This window comes from Salvelinus sp. IW2-2015, linkage group LG6.2 (assembly GCF_002910315.2).
Source record: "Salvelinus sp. IW2-2015 linkage group LG6.2, ASM291031v2, whole genome shotgun sequence".
NCBI classification, from domain to species: domain Eukaryota; kingdom Metazoa; phylum Chordata; class Actinopteri; order Salmoniformes; family Salmonidae; genus Salvelinus; species Salvelinus sp. IW2-2015.
The window spans coordinates 2,823,754-2,842,754 of record NC_036846.1 but is presented as its reverse complement, the minus strand read 5'-3'; the positions used below and the strand labels follow the sequence as shown (position 1 = coordinate 2,842,754).

Genomic DNA, 19,001 nt, shown 5'->3' with positions numbered 1-19,001 from the left:
GAAGGGGAGAGAGATAGTAGGGATTACACCATATTAGCAACTTTAATTAGACAGGTGGCAGGCAGCATGTGAACCAATAGGAGTCTGACTCTGCCGGTGAACAAGAAGAACCTCTACAGGAATCAACAAAGATCCCTGCATGAAACGATAAAGTGCCGTAGCTTAAAAAAAAGTATTTTTTGTGTTAATCTTGAAACTCAGCGATAGAGACGATCAATGTCTTCTTTGGCATTGGGCAGTGTATCGTTTTTGAGACAGCTTTACAGTCCGCTTTAGAAGCATCAAAGTAAGTCAGATCCTGGCTTTACCCCTGGTCAGAAGTGGAAGCTGATGGATACGACTCTTAATTGCTTCCTCTGTCTGCCGCCTGACCCTGGTCCCTGTGGACCAAAGGTTTGTGAAGTGATCCACTGCAGCATTCATCCCTGTTGATCTCTTTGGGGCCCCGGATCCTGCTCTGTCTGTCAGCCTGCTGTGGGATCCTGCTCTGTCTGTCAGCCTGCTGTGGGATCCTGCTCTGTCTGTCAGCCTGCTGTGGGATCCTGCTCTGTCTGTTAGCCTGCTGTGGGATCCTGCTCTGTCTGTCAGCTTGCTGTGGGGCTCGTGGCCTGGATATGAGGGGGCGACTAAGGGGCTACCACCATGATGACCTCTGGCCAGCTCCTGGCCTCTGGATGGACTCTGTTGCCTTTACCCACACAGGCATGCACTTACACACAAGAGGGCAAACACACGCACGCACACACATGGACTCTCTCTCTCTCTCTCTCACTCACACTATCGCAGTGAGTATATTTAGTTCTCCTGTGTGCACCCATTCCCTTCAGGAGGTGGGTCATAAGATTGGGGTCACAGGGAAGCTGCAAGTAGGGAAGTTGTAGGGAGTGTAAGAAAGGTAGGAGGTGAAATGTTAACAAAATCGTATAAAATCCAGAGTTTGATAAATTCTCACATTTTAAATTAACATAGGTGTCTGTGGCTGTGGAAGTCCTTTGTTGGAAGGCCCATTTTTCCACTGGAGTTGCGCTCTCACAGGGTCAGCAAAGTTACGAAAGTAATTAAAGCTCCATGATTCACCACTTGCTGCAGTGAAAAGAAAGCAAGCTGTCATTCTGATTTAGAAAAATAAATTACAATTTTAATAATGGTGTAGGGTGGGGGTACGAGGACGTCTGGAGTCTTGCTTGGTTGAGAGGAGGTGGGGAGTTACACATGGGGTGGGGGTCCAGGGGTTGCTGGCAGCCTACTTATCAATAGTTGCAATTTTTTGAAACCGCATCGGTAGTACATTGCAGAGAGCACAAGTGCCCTTAAAAAAAGAAAATCCCGGAACATTAACATACTGATTTCATGTGCGTGGCAAAGGGCCTGAGCCAATATCAGAGAGGACTCAGCACTCCTATTGTCTGCTGGGACTCTGGTCCCCTCTGATATGAAAATTCAATTATTTTATAACTAGATCTGGCGCTGCGTTTCGACAGTCGACGGTAGCGCCTTGCCAGCTGCATCAGTGTGGGGGACCAGAGGCTCCTGATAGCGAGAGGGAGGCCTTTCACGCCATTGGCGTGTTTTTGGGGGACAAGATTACCTAAATGTGTTGCATTTAATGAATGAAAGTTAATTTAATGCCCTGCCATTATCTCACTCAGGTAATTCCAATACCGTACCCAATCTATGTTTACACACACTCACGCACTTGCGCACTCACTCATTCTTTAACACTTTGAATCTGATTCCCCTATACGCTGTCTGCCTCCAAATATGTTATGTATATATTTATTTTTCCCTGATGTGTATATGCTTAGAAAGGTAGAAACTATATCACACTGAAGTCCTTTTCTATGAGATGTCAGTCGTCTCCAGGAAGCAATTTCATTGGTTTAGAATAAATGCAATGTGCAATATCTATATTTATTTTGAAGGTGCATGAACATTGTTCAAATATGCACACGTTTCCAGTTTGTTTACAAGGTGTCAATGTATTTGTTTACGAGGCGATAAGGTTGTGCGTGCTTTTATTTAACGCATAAGGAAAAGGTTTTGGACCTTTACAAATCCAAATGTCCTTGAGAAAAGCAATATTGTAATAGGTGAAGTGTAGCGATTTACTGCCGGTAAGCATGTTAGCATCTTGTACGAGGCGGAAGTCTTCGTGACGTTACGGAGCTACAGAGCTGTATGTTGCTGCGTTCATTATCTAAAGACCGGCCTTGTCCTATATTTTCCCATCAGATACAGCAGCGTCGTCACCGTTATATATCCATGTTGTTGGCTGAGGCTCCACTGTGCTGGCCCCCTCGACACCTACAGTCCTCTCCAGTTTGGGGGGTGGGGGTTCTGTTATGAGCAAGGGGGACAGGAAACCCAACCCCCCCCCACCCCCTGTCTTTACCCAGCACTCCCCAAACCCCAACACGGACCTCCTTCTTTACCCACCTGGAACATGGTGAAGACAAACCTGCCTCCCGCCTCTGCTCATTAGGACATGGTGGAGTAGTGGAGTACATTCAGTTCTCACCCAGTAACATTAATTAGTATTCTCTGCAGGGGGACTGCCATTAGCACTTCATTAGCAGTAAGAGTACCATTCAGACAGGGGACAGTCAGTGTCCAACACAATATGTTCTGTCTCTGTCTCTGTGTGTCACGGCAAAATGCTCCAATGTGAAGGAAACGGCCTCCTTTTGTTAGCACGTGTGTTTGGTGTGTGTGTGTGTGCAAAGTGCGCGTGTGCTATCCTTTCTTGCATATGCCTGCCTTTTTGTCTTCATGGTTAGCTGAAGGCTAAGATTTTGTTTTAAATACCCAGGAACTTATATCCCCTCCAAACTACAGCCATGAAAGGGCTCATTTTTCCTGTCCTTAAGAAAAGCTGGCCACACAGGTCTGTGCTGTGTGAGTGTGTGTTTACTTTAAGAATAACTCTCTCTGTCCTCTCACTGCTCTGGTCTGCTGTAAGGCCAAGCAATGGCTTTTCTATCAGCAGTGTGTAAGCTCAGATAGTGGGGCTGGTTGGTGTGTAAGCTTTTTACCTCCGGTCACACAGAAGATCTGATGAGCAGGCATTCTGGTCCCCTTTTCTCTTCTCTCTACCTGCACACCAGAACTAGGGAACAGACATGGGGAAGAGACAGGGGAGTTCCAGCCCCCCCGCCTCACCTCTCGAACGTACCGCCCCCACCATCAGCTCCCCTGTTCCCCATGGCTCAGGCGGACGGTGGCGGTGGTACCTTTTACTTCCCTAAATCCTAGAGGCGGAGAGCTGTCATTTGCCAATTTGGCCTGAATGAGGCGGCGATGGATTGAATGTCGTTTTCCCACCAGGCTTCGCCATCCAGCCCAGCAGGAGAGGGAGGGGGGCAGTGTGGAGGCGGGAGGGCGGCAGCGGGGAGGCGGGAGGGCGGCAGAGGGGAGGCGGGGAAGGGGTGTAATGCTAGAGTAAAATGAGAGCTTTATGGCATCTAATAGTATGTGATGGTGTCACTGATGTGGAACTTCCAGTAAAGACACCGCAGGTTGTTTGCCTTGCTTGCTCTCTCTCTCTCTCTCTCTCTCTCGCTCTCTCTCTCTTTCTCTCTCGCTCTCGCTCTACCGGCTGGGCGCTGACACACCTGTAAGATTATATGGGCCCAGCCTCTCCTCTAAGAGCTGTAATTTCTCCCTGATCAATATAATTATAATCTCCACATCACCCTCTCTAATGTCAATGGGCCACGAACTGGTCCTGTTCAATGTTGTTGATAAAGCCCCCTCAAAGTACAAAACACACACACACACACACCCACACACACCACACACACACACACACACACACACACACACACACACACACACCACACACACACACCAATACACCACACAAAAACCAACCCAGCAACTCAGTACATATATATACACTACATAGCCAAAAGTATGTGGACACCTGTATTTCATATTCAGTGTATTGCATTGTGGGCTATGTAGGGGGGGAGTAAAAACATCTTATTCCAAACATTTCATTCCAAAATCATGGGCATTAATATGGAGTTGGTCCCCCCTTTGCTGCTATAACAGCCTCCACTCTTCTGGCAAGGCTTTCCACTAGAAGTTGAAATATTGCTGCAGGGACTTTCTTCKATTCAGCCACAAGAGCATTAGTGAGGTTGGGCACTGATGTCGGGCGATTAAGCCTGGCTCACAGTCAGCGTTCCTATTCATCTCAAAGGTGTTAAATGGGGTTGAGGTCAGGGCTCTGTGCAGGCCAGTCAAGTTCTTCCACACCGATCTTGACAGACCATTTTTGTATGGACATCGCTTTGTGCACGGGAGCATTGTCATGCTGAAACAGGAAAGTGCCTTCCCCAAACTGTTGCCACAAAGTTGGAAGTACAGAATCCTCGAGAATGTAATTGTATGCAAAGATTTCCCTCCACTGGAACTAAGGCCTAGCCCGAACCATGAAAGACAGCCCTAGACCATTATTTATCCTCCACCAAACTTTACAGTTGGCACTATTCATTGGGGCAGGCATAGCGTTCTCCTGTCATCCGCCAAACCCAGATTCGCCGTCGGACTGCCAGATAGTGAAGTGTGATTCATCACTCTAGAGAACGCGTTGTCACTGCTCCAGAGTCCAATGGCGGCGAGCTTTACACCACTACAGCCGACACTTGGCATTGTGCATGTTGATATTAGGCTTGTGTGAGGCTGTTCGGCCATGGAAAACCATTTCATGAAGCTCCCGACGAACAGTTCTTGTGCTGAAGTTTCCAGAGACAGTATGGAACTCGGTAGTGAGTGTAGTAACGGAGGACAGATGCTACGCGCTTCAGCACTCGGCGGTCCCATTCTCTGAGCTTGTGTGGCCTACCACTTCGCGGCTAAGCCGTTGTTGCTCCTAGACGTTTCCACTTCACAATAACAGCACTTACAGTTGACCTGGGCAGCTCTAGCAGGGCAGAACTGACGAACTGACTTGTTGGAAAGGTGGCATCCTATGACGGTGCCACGTTGACAGTCACTGAGCTCTTCAGTAAGGCCATTCTACTGCCAATGTTTATCTATGGAGGTTGCATGGTTGTGTGCTTGATTTTATACACCTGTCAGCAATGGGTGTGGCTGAAATAGCCAAATCCACTCATTTCAAGGGGTGTCKACATACTTGTGGCCATGTAGTCGGTTTGTGTTGTACTGGCTGTATAAAGCACACAGAGAAAGGGAGGGGTCACAGGAAGTAAAGTGGTTTCCTTTAGGGTCATTGTAATCTTCATTAATCCCAGGTAGACTGGGAGCTTTGAGTGTCCTCCTCTCGCACTCCAACCTAGAGATACGGGGAAGATGAAACTTAACACTGGGACATGGCTCAAGGCTATGAGCCTCCCCTCACCCCCAACACACACACACACAGCTACCTCTCGTCACACACACACACACACAACACACACACACACACACACCACCAACACACACACACACACACACACACACACACACACACACACACACACACACACACACACAGACACATACACACACAGTCAGACAAACACACACACACACCAACACACACACACACACACACATACACACACACACACCACACAGTCAGACAAACACCACAACACGCAACACATGCAACGGCACACACAACGGACACACACACACCAACACAGACATACACACAGAAACACACAATCAAGCATTACACTGACTGCCTTATCGATTGCTAGCATGTTAGTCTAAAGCCCCATTGGGCGCTCATGCTCTGAGAGATGGGAGGTTAAAGGCTTCTTAAATGTCTATATCAATCTGCAGGGTTGTCACGGTGACAAAGACTGGAAACAGAACATCATTAGCTGTCAGCACGTGTCACGCAGGATCATCAGAACAACATCCTAGAAGTGGATGGATGGCCCTCACTGTCACTATCTCTATGGACATTAGGGCTAGATCAGCCTCTAATGGCATTGCTGTAAATACCGTTTCTGGCCCCAAATGTTTTTTATAGTTTGAACTCAAATGATCACTAATGTATTTGTACTTAGTTAACCTGCTCAGATGACATGAGTATGTCTTAGAAATCCAGAAATGCAATATCCAGTATTACAGTGGATCTAATAGCACTGGATTGCATTGTTTCTCTTAATACAATCTGTTGAATACTAATATGCTTTTGACCCAGTAAGGGTATTGTCCATTCACGGCCACACAACGAGCATTGTAGTCCATTCTCCTGGGATAGAAGACATTTTGTTTTTGTGCTCTTTTCACATCAGCGCTCCCTTTTCCCACAGAAACCCTCTCCTTTCTCCCGCTCCAAGGCAGCCCTTTTCAAGCTGGGAAGCTCCAGGTCAGTTTCCCTTTCCAAGTTTTACGGCCTGCCATGTTGTCTATTCTGTTCAGCTATTTAAAAAATGTTGAATATCAACAATGGCTTTCACTGGTGTATTGTCAACTTTTGTATGAAGCAATCTTGGCTGAATGAGATGGGTCCCAGAGCAGGGAGGGCTTGGCTGCGGCATGCACCGCAACACCACTGGCGCCTGCCTGGCTCTCTCTCTCTCTCTCTGCTGCAGGCAGGATCAGGGAGGCAGGAGCAGCCGTCCCTCTAGTCCCTGTCTCAGCCCAGCCGCTGGGGTCTGCATGGGGCTGAGAAAGCCACCCCCTCGTCAGTCCTCTCCGCGAACCCATCCTCATCCCAGTTTCCCCTCCCCCTGCCTCTGGCCCTGTCGTCTGGGAGCCCCCGAAGGTGTGACACCTCACACAGGGATCGGAGAGCAGGAGCCCCGGGGGCCAGTCAGAGCTGGGTGAGTGTTTGTGCGTGAGCTAGTGGTGGTTGTGAGGGAGGGAAGTGGGAGGGTGGTGTAGAGAGAGCTGGTGTGTGTCGCTCCGTTCTGTTCTCTGAGTTCGGTTCTCTATAGCTCTATGCAGTTCCGAGGTGGCAGAAAAGCTAAGGGCAACACGTTTTTGGCCTTCATGATTCACAATGTTTTTATTTGCAAATTCATCGAGTAGGAATGCATTTATTGTACCATAAATCATTGAAACATTGTCACGTCCTGTCTGGCAAAAATATCAGATGACTACAGATATCTAATTCTCTGTAAAGGTATTATCTGTTGGTCCTGATGCCATCATTGTGTATTGTGTGTCTATTGAGTGACAAAGTTGGTAAAAATTGTAGGGCAAAAATTCAAGTCACATGGTGGACACGGCCAACAAAGGAGGTAATGTGATAAGTATGGCTATCAGAGCAGGTGTGTTGCTTTAGATCAGAGCTCAAACTAATGGCAAGTTGGTGATATTCCTAATAAATATAAATACAGACACAATACAGCTTGCTGACTGTAATGTACGGCATTGTATTCATACACAAATTACGTTAGCCTAGCTCACATGGATTCAATCGGTACCACTTTTAGAGGACTCTAAATCGAGCTTCAAAACCACTCCAAAGACAACCCTCGTAACAGTTTATGTAATGCATGGCATGATTCACTATTCCCTTCATACGCCTGAATACCTTTGTGCGTTTATGCTGCTGATCATGTGTTTGTACAAGCACGTGCGTCCGTGTTTTGAGTGAGTGAGTGAATGAGTGAATGAGTGAATGAGTGAGTGAGTGAGTGAGTGAAAGAAAGAAAGAAAGTATAAAAGTGAGAGCGCTCCAGTTGGCGGTAGCTAAGTGTCATTGTGTTGCTGTCAGTGAGGAGTGCAGTGAGTTTGTGAGACATCTCCTCTCCACTGGAGCAGCAGCTTGTCTGCCATTGACATGTCAGTCTCCGGGGCATTGAGCTGTCCTCATCTCACCCCTGTTGTGGGACACTTGCGTGCGGGCACTATGATTTCAAGTCAGCACCGTCTGATGCGCAATGTACAGTTGAAGTCGGAGGTTTGCATACACCTTGGCCAAATACATTTAAACTCAGTTTTTCACAATTCCTGACATTTAATCCTAGTAAAAACTCCCTGTTTTAGGTCGGTTAGGATCACCACTTTATTTTAAGAATGTGAAATGTCAGAATAATAGTAGAGAATGATTTATTTCAGCTTTTATTTCATTCATCACATTCCCAGTGGGTCAGAAGTTTGCATACACTCAATTAGTATTTGGTAGCATTGCCTTTAAATTGTTTAACTTGGGCCAAACGTTTCAGGTAGCCTTCCACAAGCTTCCCACAATAAGTTGGGTGAATTCTGGCCCATTTCTCCTGACCGACCTGGTGTAACTGAGTCGGGTTTGTAGGCCTCCTTGCTCGCACACACTTTTACAGTTCTGCCCACAAATCTTCTATAGGACTGAGGTCAGGGCTTTGTGATGGCCACTCCAATATCTTGACTTTGTTGTCCTTAAGCCATTTTGCCACAACTTTTGAAGTATGCTTGGGGTCATTGTCCATTTGGAAGACCAAATTTGCGACCAAGCTTTAACTTCCTGACTGATGTCTTGAGATGTTACTTCAATATATCCACATAATTTTCCTGCCTCATGATGCCATCTATTTTGTGACGTGCACCAGTCCCTCCTGCAGCAAAGCACCCCACAACATGATGCTGCCACCCCCGTGCTTCACAGTTGGGATGGTGTTCTTTGGCTTGGAAGCCTCCCCCTTTTTCCTCCAAACATAAAGATGGTCATTATGGCCAAACAGTTCTATTTTTGTTTCATCAGACCAGAGGACATTTCTCCAAAAAGTACAATCTTTGTCCCCATGTGCAGTTGCAAAACCGTAGTCTGGCTTTTTTATGGCGGTTTGGACCAGTGGCTTCTTCCTTGCTGAGCGGCCTTTCAAGTTATGTCGATATAGGACTTGTTTTACTGTGGATATAGATACTTTTGTACTTGCATCTTCACAAGATCCTTTGCTGTTGTTCTGGGATTAATTTGCACTTTTCGCACCAAAGTACATTCATCTCTAGGAGAGACCCCGTCTCCTTCCTGAGCGGTATGACGACTGCGTGGTCCCATGGGGTTTATACTTGCTTCCTATTGTTTGTACTGATGAACGTGGTACCTTCAGGCGTTTGGAAATTGCTCCCAAGGATGAACCAGACTTGTGGAGGTCTACAATTTTTTTTTTCTGAGGTCTTGGTTGATTTCTTTTGATTTTCCCATGATGTCAAGCAAAGAGGCACTGAGTTTGAAGGTAGGCCTTGAAATACATCAACAGGTACACCTCCAATTGACTCAAATGATGTCAATTAGCCTATCAGAAGCTTCTAAAGCCATGACATAATTTTCTGGAATTTTCCAAGCTGTTTAAAGGCACAGTCAACTTAGTGTATGTAAACTTCTGACCCACTGGAATTGTGATACAGTGAAATAATCTGTTTGTAAACAATTGTTGGAAAAATGTCTTGTCATGCACAAAGTAGATGTCCTAACCGACTTGCCAAAACTGTAGTTTGTTAACAAGAAATGTGTGGAGTGGTTGAAAAACAAGTGTTAATGACTCCAACCTAAGTGTATGTAAACTTCTGACTTCAACTGTGTGTGTCGTTCTGACGGAGATCCTCTTCATTTAATTTTGGGGCTCCCGAGTGGCGCAGCGGTCTAAGGCACTGCATCTCAGTGCTAGAGGTGTCACTACAGACCCATGTTTTGATTCCACGCTGTATCACAACCGGCCATGATTGGGAGTCCCATAGGGCGGCGCACAATTGGCCCAGCATCGCCCGGGTTAGGGTTTGGCCGGGGTAGGCCGTCATTGTAAATAAGAATTTCTTCTTAACTGACTTGCCTCGTTAAATAAAGGTTAAAGAAAAAATAAAATAAATGTAAAAAAATGATCCCCTGTACAAGTGAAAGGCACTGGCTCTCTGAACGTAGTGTATACACAGGCCACAACCTGCACCATGACAAACCGTCTATTCCTATATTGTTAGTACTGCTAAAAGCATATTACCCTCAGTCAGTAATGTTCAGAACCTAATGTCCTGTAAGTGTGATGCCATACTGTCTGTTTATTTTCCAGAATGGAAAATGCTCGTCTGGTGGGAAGTGTCTTTTTGAGGAGGTAGCTGTATTTTCTAATATAGGTTCCATGTTGAACCCCCCCCCCCAAAACATTTGTCCTCATTCCAGATGATCTTTTCTGCATATGTAGACCACAGGAGGCTGCTGAGGGGAGGACAGCTCATAATTTTATCTGGAACGGCGCGAATGGAATGGCATCATACACATAGAAACCATGTTTGGTGTATTTGATACCAGTCCACCTATTCCACTCCAGCCATTACCACGAGCCCGTGCTCCCCAATTAAGGTGCCACCAACCTCCTGTGGTGTAGACTATGCACACGTTCATGTGCTATTGCTTATGTTGTACATGTTACCAAATGTTTTTATAAACTTTGTAGTTTGGTTCCTGGATGCTGATTGGCTTAAAGCCGTGGTATATCAAACATGATAAACTGGGTGGTTCGAGCCCTGAATGCTGACTGGCTGACAGCCATTGTATATTAGACCATATACCACGGGTATGACAAAACATTTATTTTTACCATTCTAATTACGTTGGTAACCAGTTTATAATAGCAATAAGGCACCTTGGGGTTTGTTATATACAGCACCTTAGGAAAGTATTCAGACCCCTTGACTTTCTCCACATTTTGTTACACTACAGCCTTATTCTAAAATGGATTAAATAAATGAAAATCCTCACTAATCTACACACAATACACCATTATGACAAAGTGAAAATAGGTTTTTAGACATTTTTGCAAATTTATGATTTAAAAAAAAATGATTACCTGATTTACTTAAATATTCAGACCCTTTGCTATGAGATTAGAAATTGRGATCAGGTGCATCCTGTTAATTTATCATCCTTGATGTTTCTACAACTTGATTGAAGTCCACCGGTGGTAAATTCAATTGATTGGACATGATTTGGATAGGCACACACCTGTCTATATAAGGTTCCACAGTTGACAGTGCATGTCAAGCAAAAACCAAGCCATGAGGTCGAAGGAATTGTCCGTAGAGCTCAGAGAGAGGATTGTGTCGAGGCACAGATCTGGGGAAGGGTACTAAAACATTTCTGCAGCATTGACGGTCCCAAAGAACACAGTTGCCTCCATCATTCTTAAATTGAAGAAGTTTGGAACCACCAAATCTCTTCATAGAGCTGGCCGCCTGGCCAAACTGAGCAATCAGGGGAATGACCAAGAACCCAATGGTCACACTGACATAGCTCTAGAGTTCCTCTGTGGAGATGGTAGAACCTTCTAGAAGGACAKCCATCTCTGCAGCCTTTATGGTAGAGTGGCCAGATGGAAGCCACTCCTCTGTAAAAGGCACATGACAGCCTGCTTGGAGTTTGCCAAAAGGCACCTAAAGGCTCTCAGACCATGAGAAACAAGATTCTCTGGTCTGATAAAACCAAGATGTAACTATTTGGCCTGAATGACAAGCGTCACGTATGGAGGAAACCTGGCACCATCCCTACGGTGAAGCATGGTGGTGGCAGCATCATGCTGTGGGGATGTTTTTCAGTGGCAAGGACTGGGAGACTAGTCAGGATAGATGGCAAAGATTAAATGAGCAAAGTACAGAGAGATCCTTGATGAAACTCTGCTCAGGACCTCAGACCTCAGGTTCACCTTCCAACAGTACAACGACCCTAAGGACACAGCCAAGACAACGCAGGAGTGGCTTTGGGACAAGTCTCTGAATGTCCTTGAGTGGCCCAGCCAGAGCCTGGACTTGAACCACGATCGAACATCTCTGGTGAAACCTGAAAATAGCTGTGCAGCAGTGCTCCCCATCCAACCTTTTTATTTATTTTATTTKACCTTTATTTAACCAGGTAGGCAAATTGAGAACACGTTCTCATTTACAATTGCGACCTGGCCAAGATAAAGCAAAGCAGTTCGACACATACAACAACACATGGAGTAAAACAAACATACAGTCAATAATACAGTGAAAAATAAGTCTATATACAATGTGAGCAAGTGAGGTGAGATAAGGGAGGTGAAGGCAAACAAAATATATATATAAATAAATAAAAATATAAAAAGGCCATGGTGGCGAAGTAAATACAATATAGCAAGTAAAAAATAAATAAAAAACACTGGAATGGTTGGTTTGCAGTGGAAGAAAGTGTAAAGTAGAGACAGAGRTTGAGAATGGGAGAAACTCCCCAAATACAGGTGTACCAAGCTTGTAGCTTCTTACTCAAGAACACTTGAGGCTGTAATCGCTGTCAAAGGTGCTTCAACAAAGTACTGAGTACAGGGTCTGAATACTTATGTAAATGTCACATTTCAGTTTTTTATTTTTAATACATTTGCAAAAATTCTAAAAAACAGTTTTTGCTTTGTGATTATGGGGTATTGTGCATACATTGATGAGGGGAAGAAAAGCATTTTAATCAATTTTAGAATAAGACTGTAACCTAACAAAATATGGAAAAAGTTAAGGAGTCTGAATAGTTTCCGAATGTACTGTATGGCCAATATACCATGGCTAAGGGCTGTATCCAGGCACTCCACATTGTGTCGTGAACAGCCCTTAGCCGTGGTATATTGGCCATATACCACAAGCCCTCGAGCATTATTGTTTAAATATATCACGGTATGACGCAAAATTACTTGTTTACTGTTATAATTCAGTCAGCAGCATACCACCCTGCATACCACTGTTGGCTTGCTMCTGAAGCTAAGCAGGGTCGGTCCTGGTCAGTCCCTGGATGGGAGACCAGATGCTGCTGGAAGTGGTGTTGGATGGCCAGTAGGAGGCACTCTTTCCTCTGGTCTAAAAAATATCCCAATGCCCCAGGGCAGTGATTGGGGACACTGCCCTGTGTAGGGTGCCGTCTTTCGGATGGGACGTTAAACGGGTGTCCTGACTCTCTGAGGTCATTAAAGATCCCATGGCACTTATCGTAAGAGTAGGGGTGTTAACCCCGGTGTCCTGGCTAAATTCCCAATCTGGCCCTCAAACCATCATGGTCACCTAATAATCCCCAGTTTATAATTGGCTCATTCATCCCCCTCCTCTCCCCTGTAACTATTCCCCAGGTCGTTGCTGCAAATGAGAACGTGTTCTCAGTCAATTTACCTGGTAAAATAACGGTAAAATAAATWAAAAAATAATTATGTTGGTAACTAGTTTATAATGGCAATAAGGCACCTTGGGGGTTTGTGGTATATGGCCAATATAGCACAGCTAAGGGCTCCATCCAGTCACTCTGCGTTGCATCGTGCATAAGAACAGCCCTTAGCCGTGGTATGTTGGCCATATACCACAACGCCTCTGGCTTTATTGCTTAGATAGACCCTGGTTAAGTCGTGAGTTGATGTGTTGCTACCTCTGGAGGTCCAGCAGGGAGCACAATCATCTGTTTCACTTCTCAAATTGAGCTAAACTCACCCCTCCTTACCACAGACAAGGTGACCACCAGCAGCACCCTCTTCTGAGGCCAGCCCATCCATTATCCTGTCAACACGCCCACTTCCACACCTTACTTCGGGCTCCGCACAGAACAATGGCTGTAATGAAATCATCAGTAATCCCCCAAAATCATCTCGTCACGCTCAAGGTAATTAATGTATTTGGAGGGCGATGGCTAACTCTTAATTAAATTGTGCCCTTTTTTAATGAGACCATGACTGTGACAAAATGTATGGTCACTATCTCCATTATCAAGTGCTTGGCGTGCAACAGAGATTTGTCATTTTCACTCAAATTATGCACAGATTAGGCATAATGACGCTAATGATTAATATATCAATTTTATAGTTGTTTGTTTCTCTCTTAAAGATTTGTTAAATGACCTTTTGTAATTACCTCAGCCAGCTTTGGCTGCTGTAAAAGCATCCGTTTCTGCAATTAATGCACAAGGTATTTCTATTCCACATTTATTTTGGGGGAAAATACAGATAACAACTTCATGGTATTAATCATATTACAACATTGGGTTTATTTAATTAATTAAAGATACACTCTGCCAATTAATTTAGCATTCTCACAATATTATCTTAAACTAATGACGGCTTGACAAAGAGACTTTCTTTTTCTTTTTTAAAGGGGCTAGATTAGTGTTATCTCAATGATGGCTAAAACAAAAAACAGCCGCGTGCTGGAGGCATGACGCGAAGCAAGAAAGTGACAATCCAGCACTTTCTCCCAAACAATAAAGGAGAAAGTTTCTATTGTTTTGGGAGAACTGTAGAACATGCCAATGATTCAAAAGATACATGGGAAGTAATGAGTGCTGTAATTAACCATGAAGCAGGCAATAAGAGTCTTTAAAACGATAATGCAGAGTAGACAGAGGTGGTTCATAAAATGTGATTTACAGGTGGCAACATCACTAAACAGGAAGGCATCATCAGCCTGCAGACAGACAGGGTATTGTGTTATAAAGCCAGCAGCCTAGGTTAGAACAATGACATTAAGCATACCTTACCCAGAGTCATATACACTCTCTATGGCTCTGACTGTACTTACCCCTCTGTCTCAGCACACGTCTTTTGTGCTGACTGCATAGTATTCGCCACATTACACATATAGTGAAGGCATCCACAAGACTAATAGACCACCACAGATACAGGGCTACAGTTCATTCAGAGAGGAGATGGCTGGATATGATTTGCCCATAGGGTCAATTGAGATGACAGAGATTACAACAGATTATAATCTAAAGGTTTTTTTTCAATTGAGGAAATTGTCAACTACAGAATCTGCTCTGAACAAACATAGAAGTTGTCATGTTAGGTCCTCATTCTAAAACAAGGGGTTGTTAGAACTCCCGGCTTGACTCACTAGCTCAGAAGCAATGAGCATATTTATAGAAACGTTCTGCTTAATTAAAACTTAATCGAAATTAGCTTTCAATGGTCGTGATCTTATAATGCAGGGTAATTCTTCATTTAACGCACCATATACCAAATGTGTTCTTATGGCTGTTTTTTTAAATCATCCATACTAAAAGTAAGGGATTATTGTTTTAAAATGTGCTCCAGGGAGGAAAAAGAAATGGTACTTAATTTTAAATGCTTCTTCTCTAATGCCCTTTTTGTGTGACATATGTTAATTATAACTTTGAGTTTCATTGGTTTATAACCCTTATATGAAATGCATATTTTGCTTAAAGGCCCAGTGCAGTCAAACACGTGATTTTCCTATGTTTTATATATATTTCCACACTATGAGGTTGGAATAAGGCTGTGAATTTGTGAAATTATAATAATGCCCTTTTAGTTTAAGATATGTTTGAAAAGACTGCCTGAAATTTCAGCCTGTTTTGGTGGGATGGTGTTTTGCCTTCTATGGTGACATCACCATGCGGTAAATTAGTTAACAGACCAATAAGAAGGAGAGTTCCAAACCTCTTTCCCAATAAAAACTCATTTTCAGTTTCCCCCTCCCCACACAAACCACTCCCAGACAGTCCTAGCAAAATTCTTGCTTGAGAAATGTCCCTTTGCTAAGAGGCCATTTTTAGTTTTTGACCCTTTTTAACCATTTAACAGTAAGGTACTTAATTGTTACCCAGAAATGATATTGAGATAAAAACAGCTGCATTAGACCTTTAAGGAGACCTTCAGGAGTGACTAAATGATTTCCTAAACTCAGTCTATTCAACTTAGTCACACATTAAGTGTGTTATTTATTCTAAAACACAAGTAAACAACCCATTACACTTTAGTGTTCAGGATATTCATTTGAAATAACCTTTTCCGGAGAGGAAGAAGCTATTGCTACAGTCCATTTAGGCCTGAGAGTTGTAGCTCAAAGGTCACTGTATCTTATGTCTGTACGGTGAATGCTGTCTCCTCAGTGGATGTGTGCGTACGTGTCACACGTGTATCGGTGAGTCTGTGGGTGTGCCTGAAAAAATGTGTTTATGTATGCAGCCACGAATACGACACCAAGTAAGACACATAAACCCAGAAGTGGCTAGCCTCAGGACACTCTATTGGCTAATTGAGATGGAGCAGAGAGAGTGCTGGGTGGTCACGCCTTGTCTGCTGATGACAGTGGTGGGTTAAAGAGATTACACCGGGGACTGTGTGTGTCAGCAGCCATGGCCCGGCCCTACTCACACTGGAACACAATGAGCAACGACATGCTTGGGCTGCTGGGGAAAAAATAAGCCTCCATTTCAGGCATTCCTCACAGACAGCTACAGGAGGGTCATAACATGTTGCATGTTGTCTTTGCGTCCCAGCTCAGTTGAGATGGTAACATTCCAGAGGACCCAACAAAATCAAATCGCATTTTATTTGTCACATGCGCCGAATACAACAGGTGTAGAGCTTACCGTGAAATGCTTACTTCCAAGCCCTTAACCAACAATGCAGTTAAGAAAAATAGGTGTTAAGAAAAATATTTACTAAATAAACTAAAGTCAAAAAATAAAAGGGCAACAATAAAATAACAATAACGAGGCTATATACAGGGGGTACAGGTTAGTCGAGGTAATTTGGGTAATATGTTCATGTAGGTAGGGGTAAAGTGACTATGCATAGATAATTAACAGTGAGTAGCAGCAGTGTAAAAAAGGGGGGGGGGGTCATTACAAATTGTCCAGGTAGACATTTGATTAGCTGTTCAGCAGGCTTATGGCTCGGGGGTAGAAGCTGTTAAGAAGCCTCTTGGACCTAGATTTGACGCTCCGGTACCACTTGCCGTGCGGTATCAGAGAACAGTCTAGGGTGGCTGGAGTCTTCCTTTCCTCTAGAGGTCCTGGATGGCAGGAAGCTTGGACCCAGTGATGTACTGGGCCGTACGCACTACCCAAGATGCAATTTGGGTGGTGGTGGTGAGCGTGGACATAATATAATGACTCAGAGCTGAGCCTCACCGGTGCAATGAAAACACAACAAGTGACTCTTCTGCAGCAGTGAAAAAAATGCACCTCTCTCCATTAGCTCCAACAGACATATGAAACACCACTAAAGGTCATTGGCCCCCTGTGAAAAGGGGAAGTTAGTAATGTTCTGAGTGTTGGTTTTGTTTATTTTTGAAGGTGTGACGGACAGTCCCTCCATCTAATGACTGACTGGGTCATGGACATGGCTTTCAATGACATGATGCTCTAACAGTCACACACTGCCTCTCATCCTCTGGTTCACAATCACACAGCTTGTTTAGTCATGAAACCCACTTCCCCCAGCCCTCCTTTACACCCACTATGTGATGCATTGGGAGCAGTGATGCTATACATACAGGCATCTCTTGCATCTTTAGCCTATGGAATGAACAAATGTTGAGGAGTTGTTAGACCTGTCTGTTCTCTGCATTGTGTTAACAAAATCTGGGCATTATATTTTTTTAGAGAGAGAGAGGGAGAGAGAGAGAGAGAGAGAGAGAGAACAGTCTTTTGTTTTCTTTTGGAAATTGACCCTCACATATTTCCCAAATATGTATTTATAGATGGCATACAATCCTTGACATAGACTGTTTTTCGAAATGTTGCTAATGTGACAGATAAATGCTTAAAGATGCCAGCTAAATGAACCGTGCACAAACTAATCACGGCTGCTCACTGTCGGCTACTACTTGATATGCTTGGCTACAACAGTGACGTAGGAGTTGCCGCGCACATGATGCAAACTGGTGTGATATCATTAGGATCAATAAACAGACAGTAATTCCTGTCTGCTGCAGTGATGCTGTTGCTCGTTAGTAAAAAAATAAATATTATACGCACAATTGAGGAATATTGTCTGACACTGGCATCGACTATTATGCATGGCACATTATGCCATTTTTAAAGGGTCTATAGACAGCAGACTGAAAACATACTGTACAAAAATATGGAAATGGGAATACTGAATTAACATTCATTTATAAATTAATTAACAATAATGTACGCCCTTTAGTTGTATTCATAGACATACGGAGTGTGTATCCTGGTTATTTAACTATGCAGAAATCTTTCATTTGGGGGATTCAAAGTTGTGGTCATTTTGTCAATGCAATTAGTACATTATGTAATCTCTGGTGAAATGTGATTAGAAGCTAAAATGACCCTGCATTACATCCAGACATTAAACACGTGAAAATATAGCCTATATGCAGCAACGCATGCGGTTAATAACATTAAACATCTACAGGAGCATGCCTTCGTTCAACTGTTATTACTTTTACAATAAACGAGGGTAATAATCCCACTGTACTGCACTTCCTTGAAGTGACACATGCATATTATTTTAGGACGCAGCCGTTCACACTGGCACAATGGGAACAGCAGACCGTACGTAAATTGCATCTTCATTTGCATTCCTGGTCCAAAAATCATGCAAATCTTAATGAGACAGTCTCTATTGTGGTTGTAATTGAAAACCCATTCTTTATTAATTACTGTTTCTCAAAGGCCTTGTCCGCAGTCACTGAGCTGAAACAAAAAAGTTATTGATTCCAGAGGCCGTGGGGTTTAAATGGACATCTAATGCAATGGTTTATAGTCCGTTTGAGGGGATATCCATATTTTCCCAGGCCAAATGTAGAGTTTTCCCTTATGGATTAAATAGAGAACTGGCGGATCAGTTTCACATTTATAACACATTTATTTTCTCTTTCATTGTATGCCAAGCAACAAACCCTTATAGCCAGCAACTAAAACCACCACAATGATTTATTTACAGGCATATTGATAAGGCTAGTTAAATACCACAGATACACCTCTCTATTCAATTTGGGGGGTTTAAATCAGTCAAAAGTCTTTATTTAAAAATGATAAACGCATAAACGGCCACGTCTAATATATTTATTTCAGTGGGGATATTATGTTTTTCATGCGCCTTGCAGCTCTGCGCCAGCACATTGTCCGTCCTCAATTCAATTTCTCTGACCAAAAGCTTTATTCAGTCAGTTACGCTAAGCTTGCATAGGGAACTGCGTCTCCTTTCAATGGGGGAATTAATGCAGCTTTTGTGTCAATTAGACCGAAGTAGAATGAATTTTAATTAGCCTAAAGCCCTGCGCAAATATCTTTGTTCATTATATACTATTTAGTATATCTACCTCCTTATCATATTGTGCGGATATGCGATAGCGGGGCTTTC

At 43.7% G+C, this 19,001-nt stretch overlaps 1 long non-coding RNA gene across 4 annotated transcripts in view; it reads left to right on the top strand.

The window, feature by feature from the left end:
• The first annotated feature begins 6,431 nt into the window (after window positions 1-6,431).
• The window catches only part of LOC111965670 (uncharacterized), a 58,691-nt gene continuing 46,121 nt past the window's right edge, over window positions 6,432-19,001 (top strand). The window contains exons 1-2 of one of the 4 annotated variants that reach the window (XR_002877549.2): window positions 6,432-6,785; window positions 13,372-13,525. This is a non-coding gene — a long non-coding RNA (uncharacterized lncRNA). The remainder of the gene's footprint in view (window positions 6,786-13,371; window positions 13,526-19,001) is intronic. The other 3 variants (XR_002877548.2, XR_002877550.2, XR_002877547.2) reach the window with 3 other exon arrangements.